Source organism: Myiozetetes cayanensis, unplaced genomic scaffold (assembly GCF_022539395.1).
Source record: "Myiozetetes cayanensis isolate MyiCay16 unplaced genomic scaffold, myiCay2020 scf4, whole genome shotgun sequence".
Lineage (NCBI taxonomy): Eukaryota > Metazoa > Chordata > Aves > Passeriformes > Tyrannidae > Myiozetetes > Myiozetetes cayanensis.
In genome coordinates, this window is record NW_026087631.1 from 58,224,155 (window position 1) to 58,238,685 (window position 14,531).

The window sequence follows — 14,531 nt, forward strand, 5'->3', positions numbered from 1 at the left end:
TATTGGTTTAGGGAGGTTAGATTTTGGGGGTTTTTTTAAGGATAAAAACAAAAGAAAGCAAACCAAACCAAACCAAACCAAATTACCAAGACAACAGCAAAGAACACAAAATATCAAAAGCAAAACCCCAGATAAAGCCATGGAAAGTTAAAATGGTGCCTCTAAAGACTGTTGCTCCAAAAGCTTTCATAACCTCCTACCACAGAGTTTGATCAAGGTTCCATGGATATTCACAAAACCTTAGAATATGTCAAAAAGCACTTCAGGAAAGTGAAGACTTCTATTCTTTAAAGACATTCCTTGTAGGCAGTTAGATGTCAGTATGTTATTGAAACATACACACTACATTCATATATTGTTGAAGATCTTCCACACCTTCATGTATAGTGGAAAAGACTGAGTTCTCCCTAATAGGGCAGCACATTCCTGTTTTTATCTATAATCTCACATATGCTCTTTTTTCAAGAACTATATTAGGAATTCCATTCCCAAGACAGTCTGGAGGCAAAGGTTTTCAAATCCACTAATCCTGCAAAACCTTATGAAAATGTAGAAACATCACAAGTACCTGGAATCTTTTTTGGCTCATAGATCCCACTCTTTGGGCTAGAAGTCCAGCACATAGCTGGGAGAAAGGTGACTTTGTAGTCTGCTTTAGAAAACAGATAAATGAAGCCGTACTGTTTGCTCAGCAAAACCTCACCAAAACATTTCTATTTTTAAAAAAATGAGTGTTTTCCAACAGAACCCTTCAAGACAAAGTGTTTGACCATACCTAATACTAAATAACATTGAAACATACTTCAGTGCATTTTATTCTATGATGAAACAGAGTGGGAAAAATTTAATCATGATACATAAAATCTCAAAAGATACAGACATTGGTTCAGGAATTCTACAGTTAAAGCTTCATATCTATTTTTCTGTGAACCAGATCTGTATTAGTGTGATTTCACTGAGTTATTCACTCTTCTTGGGAAGAGGTTTGCATGCTGTGTTGCACATCATAGATTTTTAGGGTGTTTACTATAGAACCCAAATACAACGATTCTTTTGTAAAAATGTGTTAGATGCTTTTTCAAATATCACAGAGCAGGTCTGTTTCCCAAGGGATTAAATCTGAACTACTAATAGTTCCTAAAGGAAGGTATTGAAGCTTGAATACTTTCATAACCAACTGTGTCTTTAACATTTTTCAGATCTTGGATGAGTAGTTCCATCTCCAGTGCTTCGATGTGTTGATCCGTATTTAAGAGAACCACTATGTGGTAAAATTCAAAAATCACTTTTTGTTATGTTTCCATACAGTTTACTGGTTGCTTTTTATCTTCCTGACCTCAAAAAAACCCGTTTGTTTGTTTCAATATTGTTCTAGGTGTGCATCTGGGCACTCCCTCTTGCACAATGTAATATATGCAAGCACATTTAACAGGAGGCTTTTGTCCAACAGGCAGATACAAACCACTGTCACATTCCTTTACCCCCACCCTTCCCACCAATAAGGCAAGATGGGGTGGGTTTTCTCCTGCCTTCATTTTCTGAGGAAAAAGAAGTGCAATCTGTTTTCCATGCTGTTTCAACTATCATAGCAGAGGGTGTAAAATTTCAGGCCCAGTGCTTTGCTCTTTAAACTCCTGTGTTTCTCATAACATTCTGAGAAAAAATATGTTTGAGGGAAAAATTGCACCAAGTATGTTTACTGATGTGCAGAGTTTTGTTTTTCCTATTTCTTTTGACAGCTATGTGAGGTTGCAGAAATATTTATAGCCTGTTTGACAGGACACTGCTGCAGAGTAACACTGTGGTCCTCCATAGACTGAAGACCTTATGTGTTAATACTTCAAACAGTATAGCATAGTAGGATGATGTCTTCACTGTTCATGGAATCAGACAGAGAAAATTTTTGGCTCAGTTCACATATTCTGATTTTAAAAATATGCTATACAATCAGTGTAGCCTTCACTGAATGGACAAACTCGGACAAAAAAATAAATGGGAAATTTTTATCTAAGAATGGCATGTTTTCCATCATTTTAATAAAGATGTTCTTTGACTTAAGCAGAAGCTAGAGAAACACATCTCGGATGCAGTCAGAGAACAGAGCAGTTGGAGAATATTAGGAGAAGGAGAAGGAAAATGCTCTTTTACTTTATAGCATCAGTGAGGCTATTACTGTGTCTGAAAGACATATTTAAAAGCAATATGTGAAATTGGAAAAGGTCTACTGAGATACTCTGAAATCTGAATAATGGACTGTATAGGGTAAGATTTAAGACCCTTCTACTGGGGAAGATTTAAAGTATCAATCCATCAAATAATCCAACAGGAGATTAATCCATGACTTGATCTCATTTTCGAAGTATCTACATAGGAAAGATTTATGGATTTTAGCAGAAAAAAAAGCATAAAGAGATCAAGAGACGTAAGCTAGTGGAGGTGAATGTCAACTGAAAATAAAGCACTGTATTAACAGTGGAGTGATTTCCATACCACCTGAAACTCTTAAATCAATACAAGCTGTCTTTTCAAAAGTTACACTATAATTCAAACAGAAATGATGGGTGTAGTGCAAAAATACTGGTGCTATGCTGTTGCTCAGAACTTAATTTCTCCTTTGTGAAATGGGAGAGTTTCAGATCATGCTTCAGAGCTCAGCCTGCTGTAGTGCCTGTGGCTAGATTTCTTTATTTTAGGTGAGAGATAACTCATAGAGAGAAAGCCACAGGCCAGGAGCCCTACACATTTTTGCCCTGCACAGTGCTGCTTTTGATGTCTACAATCTAACACTGGAGGTATGACACAGACATTGGGTGTCTCACTTCTTGCATGTTCCCTATTAGGCATATCATCATTCAAGAAGAGACTGGTCAAACTATGTGAAATTGCTACAGATACTGAGATATGACATGGGCTTTGCTGTCCTGAACTTGAGACAAACTTAAGAATTAGCTCTCAAGTCATTCAAGCTTGTGTTCCTGTATACCCCAAAGGTGAGATAATGTAGGTGAAATTGTGGAAAAAATGTTCTGAACTTTAGAAAATATCATTTATGTAGGAGCAGCAGCACTGTATCCAGGATTTGTCCCCTTCCCAAACTATTCATTTCCCCAGCAACAGATAGCTTCTTTTTATACCTTAACCTTTTGAGCAGGCTTCCTGGAGGCTTCCAGGCTTCCAGGATCAGTCCTTCCTTCACAATTAAAACATTTCTGATGTCAAACAACCCTCCATTGTTGTTTCAAGAATAGCTGCTATATCACCTGTTAGGGGTTTCCTGTTTATCAGTAGAGAGCCCAGAGATCACAAAGTATCTCTCTTGAGAATTAGGAAGACTAAAATACTACTTTATACTAGTAGTATCGCATATATTTTTTTTCTTTTCAAGTACTACTACTGCTGTGGACATTTTGCACAAGTACAGACCATTTTGACAAATAATCTCAATAAATCAATTTTACATGTTTTTGGTTTTTTTTAATCTATTTTGAGATGGTCTTTCTAAACTTTTCCATTGAAAGAGATATAAAAATGTTCTGAAAGACAATATTCCATAGCCAAGGCACATATTAAAAAAATCTTTCTATCTCTTCCTTTATAAAATATTTACTATCTTTTTGTATTCCTAATCCCTTTCTGAATGTTTATATTAAAAATTTTTTCTCTTTGTAGCAGTTTGGACCAAAAGACATTAAAATGTTCCAAACATGTAAGAATTATGGAATTGCTGTTAAAATGTGTTGGCTTTAAGTCCATAGATAATTTTAAATACATGGTGGAAAGTGAAGAATAACATATATAATAAATTAATACAGTATTTCTATTTCTCTGTAGCTTCAGATATGTTAGGTGTTGGCTTAGTATTCCAAATCAGCAATAAGAATGTTAAAAAAGGATAAACTAAAATAGTTAATTCCCTATTCATTTTCTGTTATTAATAAATGCTTGTTTTCAAATTGCTTTGATACATACAATTGAAGGCACAATATTCAAGTCAGTAGACCAAATCTTTATCTACTAACAAGAATGTAGCAGAAAGGAAGGACTGACAGGTAACTGGTCTCATGAGGCTGCTATCACAACTGTTTATCAGGGAACATTGGCAAAACCTTTCCTCCAGTTAACCAAATACAATTAATGAAAACTTGGCATCCTATTGGCTGGTGAAGAAGCTAAACAAATCAAGTCCATTATATTCCATGATCCTAGCCAGGGGCATTCGATCTTGTGAAAGTCATGATTTTAAGCAAGGTTAATTAAAACTGGGGTGCAGACATGAGGGTATGTAAAGAAATTCTGTTTCTTTTTTCAAGGTTTGTACTTTCTCTGTTTCTTTTAATTGGTTTCATGTGACTGTTATTTATCTTTCAGTCCATTAAAAAAGAAGAAAAGCCTTATGCAAGGCAAGATGATAAACAATATAGAAATATTTCTTCATTTTATCATTTCCTTTGGTTTTCATAGAGACAAATGTTTCTGTTTCCTGACAACACATATTGGCAAGGAACAACAAAAATTTTGCTACCAACTTGTTCCAACTTTAATCCACATCCAACTTTAATCCACATCCTTAGGATCAGATAAAGAAATATTTTAGAGGACATCTTATAGAAGATGTTCATCTCAACTCAATGGAGAATCAGAAGTTGTTTACAGACATAAAAGCTTTCCCTTGATAGTCATTTAATAAAGGAGTAAGGGCAACTCCATTTCTTGTGCCATTTATCAATTATCTATGTACAATGCTTTCTTGAATAACAGCTATAGAAGAGAAGAAAGGAAGCAGACACACTCTCATAAACACTTTTTTCCCCATCTACATTTTACTGGAAGCAACAGGAATAGTTTCTAGATGATTTTTACAAATATGCATGGTAGTTTAATTTTATGCTAGCTCAAAACTAAGAACAAAGCCTCCACTTAATAAATAATCCTGTTATCATTTAATTGTGGGAGTTTAGGTATTTCTCCCTTTTATTTCCACATTGAAATTATATGTGCAGGTGAACTCTGTCACCATGAGAATCCCTGCTGAGATCAACATTACAGTCATACCTGTGGTTTAGTTTACCTTATATTTCTCACAGTGCACACTTAGGAGACATGAGAATTTTAAAATTCAGTGATAATTAAACACATTTCAATCTGTAGCACCTGTGTATTAAATGCATATGTTTTATCTGCTTCTCTGCAAGAACCGAGGAAGAAAGTTTAGGCATGTTTAATGGGGAGAATACCACAGACAGAACATAGTGCTAAGCGAGTGTTCTTCTCTCTTTTTCCTCCTCTTGCTCCTTTCCCTCCTTTTTTTCCCTTCCTTCTTTCACTGCCTCTTACATTCCCTCACTCCCTTGCACTGGTTTGCTGTAGCTGTTTAGATCAAGACAAGACGGAAAACAGACATTCATGCTTCAAGGTTACTTTGTTACAGGTTGAAACAAAATCTTAAATGCCCACCTGTGCATTAACTCTCACTTCCAAAACTCACGCCTGATAACCTGAAGAGCCCAGATTTGTTCTCCATCAGTGGCTGTCAGTAACTATTTTCTCTCCTCTGGTTTATATATGTGTTTGTGTCTATACTTCTCAGGGATTAGACTAAACCTAAGGTAGGAAATAGTTTTAATTAAAAATAGATTTAATAAACCAATGAATTGTAACACAAAATCCTTGTGAACTAAGAGTGATACTGAGCCCGAATAATGTTTTTCCCTGTTTTAAACAGGAACAGATTTGCTTTTATCACTGATCTTCAGTTTTAGAGCACATAGAATGCTTCTTTATTATATTTTACTTTTTTATAATTAAATCCCAAACTCAAAATGTTTTGATCATCCTCTGGAAGGGTAAGTATTTGAAGCCCCATAAGTCTCTTATCTGTCATGCGTAAAACTGTGTTTCTTTGTCCAGCCCTGTGAAATGACAAATAAGATATGGGTTTCTAAGACCGTACAAGGACACGTCTATTCTAGAAGAATAACAACAAAAACATAATATATTGCTAATTATTCAAAGAATTTTAAAACTTTAGAAATTCCAGTCACAGTGTATCCTTGAATCAAAATCTAGAAATACAAAAAATTACAAGATTGACAGGATTCTCCAGATGATAGCAACAGCCAATATCTTCTGCTTCCTATGTGTACCTGTACACATCCCATTTCATAAGAAAATCATGTAATAACATGATGAAAGACTTTCACAGTAAGTAAGAGTTATTCAACCATCTCAAGGCAAGATAGGGTTGTTTTCCTGTTCACCAAGCTTTTATATAACGTATTTTCTCATCAGTTTTTGCTGTCTGCAGTTTCTTAAATCATGAGTCCTGGATCACTAGACTCAGAAATTAAAGGAGTCAATGGCAGTATGAAAATGTGACCTCACGATTCTCCCTTACAGAATGAATAAGAACTCATTGACCTGTACATTAGCAATTCATCTGAGCCCAGTGATCAGTGTTTCAAAAAGAAATCACAGAATATATTTCATTTTTGACAAATAATCCTGGTTTAGGTTAGGGATCCTTTTTGCAAATGGAATTTCAATCTTCAGGAAACACTAGTGGGATGTTTTTTTTGCTGCAAAAGATGTTTGCTTTCTTTTACAGTAATGCTGGTTTTGTGAATTCAGATTTGTAAACAGCAAGATGTATCCTTATCTGATTTCCACTTTCGTAACTAGTGAAGTCTGGTATTTGTCAAATGTCACTCCAATTTTTTCTCCATCTAAAAATGGTAATAGTATGTATGATGAAAATTTTGCTACTTTTGTAATTAGAGTCTCTGCCTTTAGCATGGAACACCCTGTTGCAAGTTAGCTGCATTTTCTGCAGGACATAAGTAACATGTTACTGCAGCTCTGAGGTAGCAGAACTTGGCACAGCATTTTCCAAGTTTTCTGTAATCTGAACTAGCACTAGTGATCAGTGAGTATCAGACTGAGAAAATTTTTGAAACTGTTGATCAACAGCATGTATATTTAAAAGTATGGCACACCTTGAACTTTATCATAACATAGTCCACACGTGCTTGTTTAGACTGTAAAAAATCTACTCTGGTCAATTAGAGTTGATAATGAAGAATATATTATGATTCTAGAGGGAATTGGTAGGAGAAACAAATTCAAAACAAACTGACAAAATCAACTGAAAATGGACAACTGCCCTCACTACCAATGCTATAAAGCACTTAGTGTGTTTCAGACAGCTTTACTGCTTTCTGGTCCTGCCAAGAATCCTTAGCTTATATGTGTCCTGTGTTTTATCTCTTTTAATAAATATAGTGCTTGTGGAATGCGGACTACCCTTTATCTTTCAACTCCAGCAAAACACCTAGCTTGAAAATTCCAGAATTCTATTTGTTTCCTCAGTAATATGTGAACTTCCGTGGTTTTGTTTCTGGCATTGCTAGCATCTCACATAAGCTCACCCTGGAAGCTTCTAGACAAGGCTAACTGAAATATTCCCTTCAGAATCAAAGATGTAATCAGGGATATTTTTTCAGAACTCATACATATAGATGTTGACATAAAAATGACAAGGTTTTATTTCCTACATTACAATTCAAACGGAATCTTTTACCTTCCTGAAAATATTTTAGTATCAATAGTAATATTTTTCAAACTTTTCTGTTTCTCTGGATTTCTTCAGATTGGATCATGCTGATTTCAAGAGCCAATGGCAAAGATTATAAGAATCTTGTATTATAGGTTCTCCTAGAAGATCCCAATGGATTACTTCTAACCCGCTAGTACATCAATAAATGGATGGTACCTTGAATGATATGAAAGTAAGGAAACATAGTTTTAGACAAGTGCATTTATTTACACATTTAAAATGGATTTAGTATTTTCAAGATTTTAATTGCCCCCCCCTCAGAATTTAAGAAGCATCTTAATATGCACTTCTAAGATATTTCAGTGAAATTGAGGAGTATGTTAAGACCAAGTTAATCTTGAACGCCTTCATGAAGTTAAGCTGCACCCTTTTTTAAAAGTTACTATCCACTTAGATACATCTTTGAGTATTTAAGCACCTGGTAGGCATAACCTTTGATTACTCAGTAATACTTGGATGGAAAAAGTAAAACAACAATAGTTTCCTTTAATTAAACTGCTTTTCAATTTACACATAAAAAACCCCACCTGCCAGACACACCTTTGCATCTTGCTTAAGTACCTTCCCTTTGCAGCCCCATAAAACCCATCTACCGACTACTGCACCATGAAGTGCTCCAAAAACAGTGACTTCAAGGAACTCTCATGTGCACCTCTTGCAAATTTACTTCTCCCTTTTTTTCCTTTGTCAGTAGTTCCACAGCCACACACCAATCCTCAAAATATGTGGCAATGCAAATGATATTCAAAATTACTAAGCAAGTATTAAGACTGTAAATGTTTACCAAATGTCTCTATAAGGACTTCTTCAAAGCATTGCTGTGTTTAGCTGTTTGGAGATGCACTAGCCTCATAGCTTAACAATGTAATAGGAAAAAACCTCTGTGTCATTAGGATAAATGTGTTGTGTCTTTCTTTATACTTTGCTTTTGGATAACTAACATGGTTCACTGTGGGAAACTGGAAGTCTGAAAGGCACAAAGCCTCAGTGCTCTTTTCCATTGGATCACATGGACTGAAACTCCTCTCTATATAAACACTAAAATACCAGAAATGCCACTGCTGAAGAAGCTTATCCATCCTGAGTTTTACAGTGTCTGTCTGACTGGTTTGTCAAAGAGATTTGCAGATAAGAGTAAAACAGAACAATTTTGATGCCAGGTTTCTCAAAACAGCAGTCAAAGCAATAGGGATGTGTGTGAAATAAATCAGACTAAGAAGGGTTCCTAACTTTTCCATTTTCACTTTTCCCCCTTCTTTTCCAGTTCTTTGACACATCTGTGTCTCTTGAGCAGATTAAGTTACGGGTTACTCGGTTTATATGAAAGGAAAATCTAAACTTTTCCAAATAGAAGGGGGTTTTTGCAGTCTGCAAATTAAGTGTATGTGACACAGTTGGTTTCTCCATCACTGTGACTTTAGAGAAGCCTGAATTTTATGAGTATTTTTTAGTGTAGCATTTGCCAGAGGTTTCCAGTTTCTCTAAGAATTTGAAAGTCTGAAACAGAGAGGAAAACTTTTGGGATAGCTCAGAAGCTACTCAAAATCTGTGATGGGAGCATCTCCAGGGTCTGAGAAAGAGGACAGCATTACAAAGAAGTAAAGGAATAAGTTGAGGACACTTTTGTTTTAGCCACTTGAGATTGTCTGTTTAAAAAACTCAGTGTAGTCTGTGGTTACACATAAGGGAGGTATTTTGTAATTGCACTAAGCTGAAACCATAGCTGAAAGAGTTGTCTGGAGCTCATGAAAAAATAAAATACCCTTTGGTTTGAAAAACGAGGTAGAGGAGCTGAAATACCATGGCTTTAGAGAGCTTATAAGTGACTATGAGGTTGTGGAAAACTGTAGGAATGGTTTATTCAAACTTGAAAAATGTGAAATAGGAGAGGTAGCAGCAGCATAAGTCATGTGGCTGCCATGGATGTCCTGGCTCTCTGTGCTGCAGCAAAGGGCACAATGACCATCCTCTCCCTGACAGCTGGTGAGTGAGAGACTTTCAGATGAACTTAGGAGAAGACATGTGGGAAGCATCTAATCCTCTAATAAATAAATATATTAAGTCCCATGCATGGTGAGTTCGTACAGTTTTAAAATACAAAATTCCTGCATGATTCTTTCTAACTTCCACAAGAAATATCCACTAATAAACACACTTGTATTAATATTCACACTCAGAAGTGTTTTTTATAACTCTTTTCCTCCCTTTCCATCTATTTTGGATGTAAAGGATGCAAACACCATTAAGCAAAACATTTTTTTTTATCAGTTGTAGTTAAAATTATAGTTACATATACAATTAATCTTCATAACATTCACTATTCTGTGGCACAAAACTAGTAACGAAGATCAGATAAAAGTTACTTAAAAAGGACAAAAATTACAATGAACCTGAGTCCCCTTTCTACTTCAGACTGATTAGAATATTCAGCTGTCACAGCTGGAAAACTAAAAGCAAAAGAAGTTTTACATCTCTTATGAAAGAACTCTTCTTCTAACAATTTTTTTTTTTTTTTTTAAAAAAAAGGAGGGGGGAGGCACTCACTGAAAGTAGAAGAACCAGAATTCAGGACTCAGCAATTATTATGCTGAAAGAGCACTGATGTGGATGAAATGCTTTGCCTTCTTGTGAGCCAGCAGTGAAAATACAGACATAAAAATAAATATCTGGTTAGCAGCAAAACCTTAATAAACCCTAAAGTTTCTCCATAATAAACAACTTTAAAGAAATCTTAATTCTTTGCTGACAAAGGGAATCAAATTTATGCTGCCTAACATAGATGTTTGTCTCCATTTTATGCTATGTATTCTCACTGTAAAAAGAAAAATTAATGTTGGATAAAGATTTTTGTGATTAAAAAAAAAAAAACCCCCCCCCCAAAAAAAAAAAAAAAAAATCTTCCATTCATCTGGAGTCTTTTCTCATCCACAGAATCATGAACTCCAAGCACACTAACACGATATTAGCACTCTAAGCTTTTTTATTCTAATACTAGGATTTTTAGCACAAAAAAAATCCTTTGAAGATACGTCTGAATTTATTGTTAAGAATGAAGAGAGATTATGATACAGAGATATTTAAAAGGTAAACCCACCATCTATGAAATCAGCACCAGCTAGCAAATAATAAATAGATACTTGTTTAATATATTTTGGGATACAACAAGCTATCATATGCGATTCCTGCAACTGCAACAATTTCTACACATACTCATCTTTAATATGTTTTTTTTTACTATTTACCTAAACTTTTGACTACTTCTTTTTTTTTATGGAACAACTTAGAGATATATTTGTTAGTAAGTTCATCACAAACTAGCTCCTTTTAACACTTTTTTCCATGACAACGTCTCTGATGGCCTTGCTACAACACATTTGATCTCTTACATGTTCTCTATTTTTACTGTTAATACTTTCCAGCTCAGCATGTATCACTGAAGTTATAAACAGAGCAGAAATGATGTACAGCAGAGCAAAGAGCTAAGTGGAATATATAATCAAAACAAGAGATGTTCTTTGATGGTATCTTGTTTTAGGTACTGTAAGGGCACTAGAATTGGGCAGGCTCAGTATTTTACTTCAGTTACATAAATAGGTGAGCTGAAATTGTGCTGTGCATGCACATGTGTATTTGCACTACACAGGTGAAAAGCATTGCCACAGGAAGGGCAATGACAATTTGAATGAGTCAGCAGTGCCCTAGCACTGTCCTGGGGGGCATCAGGCAAAACATCACCAGCTCATCAAGGGAGGGGATTGTCCCACTCTGCTCTGCACTGGGGTGGCCTCACCTTGAATATTGTAACAGTTTGGGATGCCACAATATAGGAAAGACATTAAGTTATTGGGAGGTATCCAAAAGAGAGTAACGAAGATGGTGAAGGGCCTTGAGGGGAAGCTGTGTGAGGAGTCGCTGAGGGCACTTAGTTCAGCCTGGAGGAGACTGAAGGGAGACCTCATTGCAGCCTTTGACACAGAGGGGCAAATACCGATGTCTTTACTCTCATCATCAGTGTCATGGCTCAAGAAAATGGCATGAAGCTGACTCAGGGAAGGTTCAGGTTGGATGTCAGGAAGTTTTTCACCCAGAGAGTTGCTGAACACTGGAACAGGCTCCCCGGGGAAGTGGTCACAGCATCAAGCTTGTCGGAGTTCAAGATGCATTTAGACAACATTCTCAGGCACATGGTGTGATTCTTGGGGTGTCCTGGGCAGGGCCAGGAGTTGGGCTCAAGGATCCTGATAGGTCCCTTTCACCTCAGCATATTCTGTGGTCCTATAATTCTATAGAATCACCTTGAAAAACACGATAAAAGGTGAAGGTAACTAGGTATCTTGGTTGACCTATTTGTTACTTGAGTTGTTCTATTTTAGAATTAAAAGATATTTAGGGCTTTAAAAGGACATAGATACTTATTACTTCTTACCTTTTATACTAATATTTACAGCCGTTATTATTATATGTATCAAAGTTATTGTTTGGGTTTTTTTTTACCAGGAGTCTGTCAAAAATAGTTTGGGGTTTTTTTCTCAGTTATTTACATTTAGCAAATATGACTAATGAAAAAAGTTTAATTTCTCATGGCAGAAACATACTTTCTGTGATCATATATTCATAAGAATCACCAGCTTCATTGTTTCTCATTTTTTTACCAAGCCCATGACTTAACTGAAGAATGGTTTTAAATATATTCTAGAAGTTTTGTTAATAGAGTTTCGAGCCAAATTCATAATGACCTTCAAAAAGTTTCTGATGTCCAAGAAGGAAAAATGAAAGCTAGGAAAATCTTATTAGTTTCAGCTTGAGGGCATTTAATTTTCAAACGCAAAAGAAAAATCCTTTTCTAACACCATTTCTTATGACCATAACTTGAAATAAACCAGAAAGAGTTTGAATCTGGATATACATATGGAGTTGTTATATTCTCTTTGGGAAACTCACGTACAACTTTGTATTTTCTTTCTTCACTTTGCAGTAAGACTGCAGAAATTAACATTACAAAATAGATGAGTTTTTGTTCTAGCCACAGAAATTCAAGATCTCAGTGAGCACAATTTGGAGGCATGCTGTTGTCTAACTTCGGTTTATCACTATCATATAGACTTATACAGAGCCAGGGCATAGCACCAGCAGATCATATGAGAAACTATCACTGATATCTATCCTTGACAGCCAAAACCAAGCTTAATACAAGGCAAGAATATCAAAACCATGTAAGGTGCATTTTGACCAGAGAAAATACTCATTTGAATATAGGTTTCTATTTAGTTTTGGGGCACAAAATACTATAAATTCAAATCTTTCATATTTTCCTTCATTTTGTATTCAGAGCAGCAAAGAATGCAATTGTCTCTAAAAAAGAGACTTTACCAGGAAGATGTGCAGATGAAGCAATGAAGGTTCCACGAGGGGAAAAAAGTTATCTGCATTTTCTGGCATTTAAAAAGTAATCTAAGCTATAGATTTTGATCTATAACTATTTTTTTATTATTATTCTTCACTTCAAGCAAAACTCACCAACTTTGCTTTCAAATAAGTTTTGTTAGGGGTCCTTTTCACTCCATTGCCATTTAGTCTGCTAACACCTCTTTGACAATAAAGCATTTGGAACCAAAGGTAACTGTGCTGTTCACTGAGATATTTATGACCATGTTTAACTGCCCATAATAGCAATGTTGCCTGTGTCTAAGTATTCAACTTCTGTAGAAATGCATATAGGAGTAAGGGTTGGACTTGGTCCTTTCCAACCTTAAAGATTCTATGATTCTAAGAACAGTGACTCTATTCCTCATATTTCTCTATTTTTGTCTTCTGTGATGTTATTTATGCTAGAACCCTTGACAATACTGACACAACCTTGCTTTCTGTTTTGGTCTCATTTATACAGATTTCAGTTCATGAAATAGGAGAGCTAATGTCTGTGTTTTTCAGCTGTCTAGGAGCTCTATTTTTTAGATATTTTATAGGCAAAGTGGAAAGTTTCTGCATGATCAATAAACATTAAGGCAATGGTAGTTTATATTCTTCTGAGTTTTTTCTCCCAACAGTTCATTTAACATCTTAAGGTGATCTGTTGTAGGATATCCTGATTGATAGCATTTCTGTTTCTTTGGAAATCTAGAGCTCAACATGAAATGAACTACTTACAAAATGAAGAAAATAGGATGTATCTTCCTTCAGAGTTGATTTAATTTGGAGCAGACAAATTCCTCTTTACCTTTTTTTTAAAGGACATTATAGATAGATAGATAGATAGACAGACAGACGAACATAGATCAGAGAACACAATGTATTACATATTTCTCACATATGGTTATATATATATGTTTACAAACATACAGTGGCATTGTATCCTGATTCCCCTTTACATCTTGGCTGTGGATTATATTCCTCAGGAAAGCTGCCATTATGAAACAGCATGGAGGGAAAGGCTTATGCTAAATTTCCCCCAAAGCCAGTGCTGAAAGAAGTTCCCAGCGAAGACAGAAACTGATGTTGTTGATTTCTTAAAGGTTTGAATTCTTGGTTCATTTGAAAATTGAACTCTGACCCTTGGAGCACTGTGTGTTTTTTAAGGTATCTTTCCAGTGATTCATTGTTCAGTGGTCCGCGTTTAGCAAGAAGTCCATCTTAGCTTGACTTCAGCACAGGTCAGGGTTTTTGATCAGACTGGGACATGGGACTCCACAGCTGGGACTATGGGATGCCATAATGGAATGTTGTGTAACCTTCCATCCTTTTTCTATCACTTTCTGAGCAACCTACTGCTTTGTAAAATATGGTTGAGGGTGAATATTTCTTAAATTAATCCCTCATGAGTCGTTTAATCCTAGATATGATTAGTAGGCTCTTAAATGTAATGATTAATAAAGTCCTCTCCCTTCCATTCAAGTGGGATTTGTTCTTTCCACGTGCAACA